The 11449-nt window shown below is 37.6% G+C and overlaps 1 pseudogene; it reads right to left on the reverse strand.

Annotated features, from left to right (window-relative positions):
• Positions 1 to 224: 224 nt before the first annotated feature.
• Positions 225 to 911, reverse strand: LOC147444428 (uncharacterized; annotated as a pseudogene).
• Between the last annotated feature and the right edge of the window lie 10538 nt (positions 912 to 11449).

Consider the following 11449-nt stretch of genomic DNA (forward strand, 5'->3'; position numbering starts at 1 on the left):
TTGTCCGTCAAGAATCCAATACCTATAGTCTTTTAGCTTGCCTTCTTCAATCTCTGATGGCGTCATTGGGATTCCTGTCCTTTGACCACAATTCTTGATAGGCATCAAATATGCACATGATGAAGTTCTATTTGCACTTGCAGCAAAGAGAAGCATGCAATTATTTAGCTGCTCCTCGTCAAGTTGGCGAGAATTATAATGGTTAGGAGCAAGAAAACAATTCATCACTGGAATTTCATACTTTGTATACTTGAATGGAAAATATGCTGAATATTTCTCCATGCCTCCAGTATCGCTTTTCTTTGCCTTTTGAACCTCTTTCTCTAAATGATCAGGCTCCACAAACCTTAAGTGAGGCTGGTTGCTTGTACCCTCTTGTGAAGCATCTAGATTTGACTCATCCACCACTTTGGACCCTGCAACAATATGAGCCTTGGCCCTTTTTGCTTTTGGATGAGAAGATTTTGGCCTTGGGCTCTTGGTGGAGGGCTTCTTATTCTTCACACTTTGGACAATGGAGTCATGAAGAGTGTCTGCAGTCACCTGTGTAGGATCCATGTCTGCATTCCAACCTCTAGAGAACATAGTCGCATCTTTATCTTTTACCATGCATTGAGCGAAACATGCCTTTGGAGATAGGCAATACTCTATATTCCCTGGAACTTGAATGTTAATGCACTCAATGCTAGGATGCCCTTCAACGGTTGATACAGCTACTGTAATACTTGGCCTAGATCCTCAAATACATTTTTATCTTGCTCTGATGCTAGAAACAAATGTACTTTATGATATTGAGCACCATGTAGTCCATAAATATCGAGGTACCATGGACGAGGCTCATCGGTAGCAAGGTGAATGCTGATTGGAATGGTAGTTACTTTTCTCTTATTTGAGGTCCTCACTTGAGACATTTTTACCCTGAAAAACATGTCATAATTACGTACTTAATCTAATTTTGAGGAAAGAACATACAAGCAAACTTTTCTAGGAAAAGAAAGATAGAAAATATAGAAGAAATGAGTCTCGATTGGACAAGTGGTCAATCTAGGTGCATATATACTTATATAAGAACATCCACATGTGTATGAAATAACATACAAGCATGCTTTGCTTGGGAAGTATAGATAGAAGATGTAAAAAAAATGAGTCTGGATTGAACAAGTGGTCAATCTTTGTAGAGAAATACAGATACAACAACATACAACCATCCGACTTGACCTAGAATGGACAGGTGGTCAATGTAGACAACACATTTGACTATAAAGATAAAAAATGAACTTAGATTGGACATATGGTCAATCTATGTGTATATCTACACATGTAACATCATACGACCATCACTTGATCTAGAATGGACAGATGGTCAATCTAGACAACACATGTGCCTATTAAACAACATGGTTATGCAAGTCTTTCCTAGAGAAGGGCACATTCACATATGACCATCACTTGAGATAGAATAGAGAAATGACCAATCTAAAGTGCATATATGCTTAACAAAGTACATTCCACCTTAACCTAACATGGAATGGACAGATGACTAAGATATTCAATACACATGAATATAAAGAACATACAAGCACACTTTTCTAGGAAAAGAAAGATATAAAATATAGAAAAAATGAGTCTAGATTGGACAAGTGGTCAATCTAGGTGCAAATATACCTATGTAAGAACATACACATGTGTATGAAATAACATACAAGCATGGTTTCCTTGGGAAACAAAGATAGAAGATATAAAAAAAATGAGCGTGGATTGGACAGGTGGTCAATCTTCGTAGAGAAATACAGATACAACAACATACGACCATCACTTGACTTAGAATGGACACAAGGTCAATGTAGACACACATCTGACTATAAAGATAAAAGAATGAACCTAGATTAGACATGTGGTCAATCTATGTGTATATCTACACATGTAACATCATATGACCACCACTTGACCTAGAATGGAGAGGTGCTTCAATCTATACAGCATATGTGCCTATTAAAGAACATCGTTAGGCATGTCTTTCCTAGAAAAGAGCACACACATATGACCATCACTTGAGCTAGAATGGACAGATGGCCAATCTAAAGTGCACAAATGCTATACAAAGTACATTCCACCATAACCTAACGTGTAGTGGACAGATGACTAAGATATTCAATACACATGAATATGGCAGAACATACAAGCACACTTTCCTAGGAAAATAAAGATAGAAAATATAGAAAAAATGAGCCTCGATTGGGCAAGTGGTCAATCTAGGTGCAAATATACCTATGTAAGAACAGTGACTTGTGTATGAAATAACATACAAGCATGCTTTCCTTGGGAAAGAAAGATAGAAGATATAGAAAAATTGAGTCTCAAAATTGGATAGGTGGTAAATTTAGGTTCAAATATACCTATGTAAAAACATATACATGTGTATGAAATAACATACAAGCATGCTTTCATTGGGAAAGAAAGATAGAAGATATAGAAAAAATGAGTTTTGATTGGACAGGTGGTCAATCTATGTGGAGATATGCACATACAACAACATATGACCATCCATTGACCTAGAATGGACAAGTGGTCAATGTAGACAATATATCTAACTATAAACATAAAAATGAACCTAGATTGAACCTAGATTGGAGATGTGGTCAATCTATGTGTATATCTACACATGTAACATTATATGACCATCACTTGACTTAGAATGGACAGGTGGTCAATCTAAATAATACATGTGCCTATTAAAAAACATGGCTATGCAAGTCTTTCCTAGAGAAGAGCACAATCACATATGACCATCACTTGAGTTAGAATGGACAGATGGCAAATCTAAAGTGCACATATGCTTAACGGAGTACATTCCACCATAACCTAGCATGGAATGGACAGATGACTAAGATATTCAATACACATGAATATGAAAGAGTATACAAGTACACTTTTCTAGGAAAAGAAAGATAGAAAATATAAAAAAAATGAGTCTAGATTGGACAAGTGGTCAATCTAGGTGCATATATACTTATGTAAGAACATACACATGTGTATGAAATATCATACAAGCATGCTTTCCTTGGGAAAGATAGATAGAAGATATAGGAAAAATGAGTTTGGATTAAACAGGTGGTCAATCTTTGTAGAGAAATACATATACAACAACATACGACCATCATTTGACCTAGAATGGACAGGTGGTCAATGTAGACAACACATCTAACTATAAAGATAAAGAATGAACTTAGATTGTACATGTGGTCAATCTATGTGTATATCTACACATGTAACATCATACGACCATCACTTGACCAAGAAGGGACAGGTGGTCAATTTAGACAACACATGTGCCTAGTAAAGAATATGGTTATGCATGTCTAATCTAGAAAAGAGCACATTCACATATGACCATCACTTGAGCTAGAATGGACAAATGGCCAATCTAAAGTGACATATGCTTCACAAAGTACATTCCACCATAACCTAGCATGGAATGGACATATGACTAAGATATTCAATACACATGAATATGAAATTAGAACATACAAGCACACTTTTCTAGGAAAATAAAGATAGAAAATATAGAAAAAATGAGTCTAGATTGGACAAGTGGTCAATCTAGGTGCATATATACTTATGTAAGAACATACACATGTGTATGAAATATCATACAAGCATACTTTCCTTGGGAAAGAAAGATAGAAGATACAAAAGAAATGAGTCTGCATTGGACAGGTGGACAATCTCCGTAGAGAAATTCACATACAACAACATATGACCATGAATTAACCTAGAATGGACAGGCGGATAATCTAGACAACACATTTGACTATAAAGATAAAATATGAACTTGTATTGGACATGTGGTTCATGTTTGTGTAGATATACACATGTAACAACATACAACCATCACTTGACCTAGAATGGACAGGTGGTCAATTTAGACAACACATGTGCTTGTTAAAGAACATGGTTATGCTTGTGTTTACTAGAAAAGAGTATATTCACATATGACCATCACTTGAGCTAGAATGGACAGGTGGCTAATCTAATGTACACATGCTTAACAAAGTACATTCCACCATAACCTACTGTGGAATGGTTATGCATGTGTTTACTAGAAAAGAGCACATTCACATATGACCATCAGTTGAGCTAGAATGGACAGGTGGCCAATCTAATGCACACATGCTTAATAAAGTACATTCCACGATAACCTACCATGGAATGGACAGATGACTAAGATATTTAATACACATGAATATGAAAGAACATACAAGCACAATGAGTCTGGATTGGACAAGTGGTCAATTTCTGTAGAGAAATACACATACAACAACATACGATCAACACTTGACCTAGAATGGACAGGTGGTCAATGTAGACAACACATTCACATATAAAGATAAAAAATGAACCTAGATTGGACATGTTGTCAATCTATGTGTATATATTCACATGTAACATCATAAGACCATCACTTGACCTAGAATGGACATGTGGTCAATCTAGAAAACACATGTGCCTATTGAAGAACATGGTTATGCATGTCTTTCCTAGAAAAGAGCACATTTACATGTGACCATCACTTGACATAGAATGGCCAATTATAAAATACCTTAACTACACATATTGAAATCACCTATTTATAAGGAACAAATGCCAATGTAGGTATGCCAAGAAGACCCTATTACAATCCATCTATCCTAGAATGGACGAGTGGTCAATCTAGTGTGCACATGTTATTGGAAATATGCAGTATAGATTGTCCACTTCCCCATGCCTAGCCTATTGGAAGGCCAATATTGCAAGGGACAACCCACCCGAAGAGATAGAATTTCAACTACACATATTTAAATTCAAATTTCCCTTCAAAGTTCAAATTTTCCTCCAAATTTCAAAATTTCCTCCAAAAGTCAAATATTGGTCAATTTGAATTTAAACCAAGAAACCCCTATCTCCTTCTCTCTTCCCCCCAAAGAAGCCTATGTTGTCACTCTCGCTCTATGTCTCCCTCTCCTTCTTCCTCTAGATATCCTAGAATGGACGAATGGTCAATCTAGTGTGCACATGTTATTGGACATATGAAGTATAGATTGTTCACTTCCCCATGTCTAGCCTATTGGAAGGCCATTATTGCAAGGGTCAATGCACCCGAAGAGATAGCATTTCAACTACACGTTTTTAAATTTGAATTTCCCTCCAAAGTTCAAATTTCCCTCCAAAATTCAAATTTTCCTCCAAAAGTCAAATATTGGCCAATTTGAATTTAAAACCAAGAAACCCCTATCTCCTTCTCTCTTCCCCCCAAAGGAGCCTATATTGTCGCTCTCCATTTGTGTCTCCCTCTCCTTCTTCCTCTAGATATCCTAGAATGGATATCCTAGAATGGACGAGTGGTCAATCTAGTGTGCACATGTTATTGGACATATGCAGTGTAGATTGTTACTTTCTCTATGTCTAGCCTATTGGAAGGCCATTATTGCAAGAAACAATGCACCCCAAGAGAAGATAGCATTCAACCTACACGTATTTAAATTCAAATTTCCCTCCAAAATTTAAATATTGGCCAATTTGAATTTAAACGAAGAAGCCTCTATCTCATTCTCTCTTCCCCCCAAAGAAGGCTATATTGTTACTCTCCCTCTGTGTCTCCCACGAGATATCCTAGAATGGACTAGTGGTCAATCTAGTGTGCACATGTTTTTGGACATTTGAAGTGTAGATTGTTCACTTCTCTATGTCTAGCCTATTGGAAGGCCATTACAATTACACCTATTTAGATTCAAATTTCTCCCCAAAATTCAAATCTTGAATTTGAATTTAAACCAAGAAACCCCTATCTCCTTCTCTCTTCCCCCCCCAATGAAGCCCATATTGTCACTCTCCCTTTCTCTGTCCCCCTCTCTTTCTCCCTTTGTCACTCACTTGTTTTCACTCTTTCTCCCTCTTTATCTTTCTACTTTCCTCTCTCTTTTATCATGTGCGTAACAAAGGTGTAGTTGCTGGTGGCAAACAATCAAAAGCATCAGTAAAACAGAGCACGTGCAAGCATATACAGGTGCATATCTAACTCTTTTTATTACATACATGTTTTGTAAATACTCGATGTGTGATTATGTTTTTTAATTAGATTACTGATTTGAATAATTATGTATTAATAAGTAGCTAGAAGCAAGAATTAGAGATGAAAGGTAGTATTTTTTGCCTTTTTTACATTGAAATGCAGGTTCATATTCATACTCTAAATTAGATTTTATAGCCTGAAAATTTGAAAAGCGAGAGAAGAGACTAGAGACTTACCCGTTTTTGTTTGTGTGTGTTGTTGTCGTCATTGTTGTTGTTGACGTTGTTGCTGTTGTCAATTGCTGTTGCTGCTGCTTTAGTTGTTGCCATTGCTGTTGTTGTCCTTGTTTTGTCATTTTTGTCGTTGGTGTCGCTGTTGTTAACCCTAAACCATTGTTGCTGCTGCTCTCTTTGCTGATGTTGTTGTTCTTCTTGCTAGTGATGTTGCTGCTGCTTTGTTTGTTGATGTTGTTGTTCTTCCTGCTAGTGATGTTGATGCTGTTGTGTTTGCCGATGTTGTGGTTCTTCTTGCTAGTGATGTTACTGCTATTGTATCTGTGGTTGTTGTTCTGGCGTTTCTTGATTTGTCACCACGGCCAGATTTGCTCACAGATCTATCATATGTAGCGCGAAGCCACCTCGATACGTGCACAATAGCTCTCCTACAGTTCCTATGGTCTCTCAGATGACGCGGATCTCTCACAATAGTCTCTGTGTTTCTGTGGTTCTCTTTGTGTCTGAGTTATCTCTTCACGTTTTTACTCGCCTTTTTTTTTTCAAGAGTCTAAAACCTAAACATAGTATTAAACATTGGCCAAATTCCACTTGGCCAAAACACTTGGCCAATTTACACTGACGCCCCTTGACCCCGCCGCCCGGGGCGCTGCCCTGGGCAGAGCCCAGGACGCTATCCCAAAACCCCTCTCCTAGGATGTTGTCCCATGCATCTCCAAAGATTGCATAAAACCTACCACAAGTGTCACACCCTGAACCGACAACACCGCTTTTGTAAGAATGGAATGCAAGTTGTTCTAGAATGTGATAAACCACACGCTATCCATAGGATGTTGTCCCATGCATCTCCAAAGATTGCATAAAACCTACCACAAGTGTAACACCCTGAATCGACAACACCGCTCCTCTAAGAATGGAATGCAAGTTGTTCTAGAATGTGATAAACCAACCATCCAAGCAAAAATACAAACAATTTAGAGTTTGTGAAAAAAATGTTAAATATTTTTGGGTATCAACGGAGAATTTAGATGATGTTTGTGACAAACTTAGGAATTTCAAAAAAATTTCTTCAGCAGAACTCATGTTGGAGTAGTGTTCGATGGCCAAAGGGTTTACTTAGACCTGTGTCAAGACAACAAAACTTAATATCATCTGATATATGCAATGGTCATGAAGATGAGGAAGACAATCAGGCAGATCCTATGATTGTGGATGCACTACCAATAACTTCTCCTGAATTTGAAAGGTCTATATGAGAATCTTGGAAGAACCAAAGAGTTCTTTTAAAGGATGAGACCATGATGCAGACTATCAATGAAGGATTGATCTTATATGTGTTTCCAGATGAGTGCATTAACTTTCATGACCTTGGAGATGAGAATGTGGGTGTGGTAGTTGAAAGGGAAAATGCAAATGATGGAATACTGCTGCATGCAAATAGTGTCACTTTGATTACATGGCCAATAAAACAGATAACAATGCTAGATGGGAGTCCATTGCAGCAGTACACTCCCCTTGATGATTTGAATGCTCAAAGTGCACATGTATGTGGTGAGGCTAATGATATACCTGCAACTCATGATGATAGTGCTACTCTTTGTTCCACAAAGAGACGATACACTTTTATTAATAGGATACAGAAACAAAGATCAAAGCCTATTGCAAGTATCTACTTATCACTTGAGTCAATCAAAAGTGTTTCATGCATTGATTGTTGTCCAAAACGATGTTGTCAGCTTGTCGATCGTGAAGTATTGATGCATATTCGACAACAATTTTGGGGTGAATCTCAAAATTCACACACAAACTATATCTATGATGTTCTCTCAATATGTTATGATCATCAAAATTCAAACAAAAAAATGCGATACCAGTTTCGGTTGAATGGGGGTTCCATCTGCTGCAGAGCATGGTATGAAATGCATGGAATACCAAAGACATCATTTTATCGCTATAAGGAAAAATTTGAACTGGGAACACGTCAATATGTGCATGGAAACACAGGTGTATTGAGGAGGGGAATTGATTATACTAGCAAGGCCAGATCAATAATTGATGAGTTTGTGGAAAAGAACTCTGAACGGATGCCGCACAAAAGTAGGACCTTATTGGATGGATCAAGGGAAACTCAGTTGGTGATACCATCCACTTATAAGCAGGTTGACATTTTAAATGAAGTTAACACTACTCTTGAACAACTTGGATGTGACCAAAGGCTATCTAAGTCCTCCTTTTCTAGGATTTGGAACAAGGAATATCCACATGTATCCCTAACAAAGACAAGTGAGTTCTCTAAGTGCAACTTGTGTAGCTCAATCAAGGCAAGGCTAGAGGAAAAACCTAGACTTCAAGAAAGATTAGTAATCTTGCAGGAAAGAGAAATTCATATGGCACAACAAAAAAGTTGTAGAAGCTTATACTATGCATGGCGAACATTGTCTGAAACCCAACCTCAAAAATATTTATGTATCATCCATGATAAGATGGACCAAAAGAAGACTGCCATACCAAGGCTATGTGTTGTGCCTAAGGGTGTAGATTCAGGGTATAACTTGCAGGTGGCATTGATTGGTATTATTACACATGGACATGCAGCTGGCTATTGTGGACACTTTGTTTTACCTGGTTTATGGCCATTTGACCCCAACCCCACAATTGGATCAATAGAATCATGTTTACATAACTTAGAGAGAGAGGATCAACACCCTCTTGGTGATTTGGCTACAAGTTGACTTCCAAGGAGTAATGTCTCACTTCTAAATGCTCTAAACTCAAGGGATGCCTTAGACTACCACAATATGGTTGATGGAAAATGTTCTAGCATGCAAACACATGAAAGTAACCCAACAACTAATACAAGTTCCTTTCATACATTGCCAAAGAACTTGTTATTGCAGCTAGATAATTGTGCTGGAGAAAATAAAAATCGATATCTTTTTGCATATCTATCCTTGCTAGTTGCAAGGGGCATTTTCAAGACTATCCAATTGGGATTTTTAATGGTAGGCCATACACATGAAGATATAGATGCCATGTTTAGTAGATTTTCAGAGAAGTTGCGGGTCTCACGGACTTACACTTTTCCACATTTGATGGATACATTAAGAACAAGCTCAACAACTTCTCCAACTCCCTTTTTGCTTGGGGAGGTACCGGATTTCAAGAAGTATTGTGATGGCTATATTTGTGATGGTCAAGATACACTTGTAGGACATTCAAAACCCCTTCATTTTAGGTTCTTAATGCAAGATGAGACACCATTTATGCAATATAAAGCTCATGTAGGTGTTCCTAATTGGAGTGGAAGAATTCCAATATGGAAGAAAGATGCTAGTGGAAAGACAATGCTACCATAAGGGAGTCCACCTCTTGTACCAATGGAGAATTTCATAAAGGCGCATGAGGAGGTCATATTGGGTCTAAAGAACTATGTTAAATTTTGGCAAAATCTAGGAAATGGTTCATTTGTGCCAAGATATTGTCGTCCTATGATAGAGTATTGGAATAATGTGATTGAAGAGCTTGACAAGCCAAACTTGACCCAAAATATATACTTTGAGAATTTTTGGCCACAATCTCAAGGATTTCATCAAGCTGATGATGTTGTCACAATTCAACAACAAGAGGCAGAAAGATTCATTGGAATCGAGGAATATAATGATCATTATTGCGGGCCTCAGCGAGAAAAACCAAGGCAGGAGTTCAATCCTATTCTGGATGTAAATAAATGTGACTTCTTATTGCTATGGCCAAGTGACCCAGAGATATATCCCGTTTGGCTTGCTACAGCTTTGTCTAACATTGATAAGGATCCCTCATCACCAAATTATCAAAAGCTATATATTCAATATTGGGCACCTTGTGTAAGAAAGAGTGGGTTGATAGATGCACAGGCATATGCCAATTGTTGGAACGGATTTTGGATGCTCAATGATAAAGACCAACCAGCATGGGAAAATGTAGATGCAATTGTTTGGTCTTGGAGATCAAGCAAGAAAGGTCCATTTGTCATAATTAAGATACCAAAAAGACATGCAAATGAAAGCAAAAACTTGTTTGGGCCTACTTGAGGTGCAAGAACAAGGAAATAAATTGGATGGTGACTCCACTGGGGAGTAGCACATTGTAAATTCCAATGTATCTCCATAAAAAATTTCATTTCTCCATAATGGTAAGTATAGTGATCTTGCAGGTTGTATTTCTCTTGGCTTGAAAATATGATAATGGGTCAAACTTTCATCCATTTATGGTCATCATTGTCAGGGTGTATAATGGTGTCTATCAACACCACAATGATGTTCATTGATACCTCAATGACATTCATCAACTCCATCATGGTGTTTATTGACACCATAGTGGTGTTCATTGGACACCACATTGACATTCATCAACTCCATCATGGTGTTTATTGACACCACCAATCAACTTCATTATCAATTGTATGCTTGAACACTATTTTGACGACTTTCAATGGTGTTTATCAACACCCAAATCTTAATGGTTATCACTCATGTTCACATGCATTTTGTGATCTACTACTATAACATGCACTCTTCATACTCAACCGAACAATTTCATCACATGGACCACTATCTCGCTTGCAAGTAGATTTCCCAAATTATGTGAAACTAGTCCATTTAAAAATTCCCATAATGAGAGACTTTTCCCACATTACCTAATATGTGCATTGGGAACACTCATTTGGCATGTGGTCCTTTGATCTATATTTGGATGCCATATTTTTCCTTTCCATACTGAGATTCTTGTCTTGGATATCTCAATGATTTGCTTAGACATTTCTTTAATTTTTTTGGTCCAAGACCCTTTCTTAGCTTTTCTTTTGTCCTCTGGTTCACTTTCAAAAGAGTTGGAACTGGAACTGGATTCAGAACTTCCTTCAGTAGAGGATTCATCCTCACTGGACTGTCTTCTCTTGTGCCCCTTCTCCTTTTTTTCATGTTGTTCCAACTTGAGTGCTCTATCTACCAGATCATTGTAGCTCTTTGTCGATGCTGATACCTCTTTCTCCCTTAGCTTTTGTATTTTGAAAGCCATTCAAGAACCAAGCTCTCATCCTTTTCTCTGAGGGAGGTTCTTGCAATTGTTTGGTTAGCTCTTTGATCTTTTCCACATAACTTCTGACTAACAACTTGCCTTGCTTGATCTT

The sequence above is a fragment of the Adiantum capillus-veneris genome, chromosome 13, assembly GCF_014529385.1.
Source record: "Adiantum capillus-veneris isolate H3 chromosome 13, ASM1452938v2, whole genome shotgun sequence".
In the NCBI taxonomy this organism is placed as follows: Eukaryota; Viridiplantae; Streptophyta; class Polypodiopsida; order Polypodiales; family Pteridaceae; genus Adiantum; species Adiantum capillus-veneris.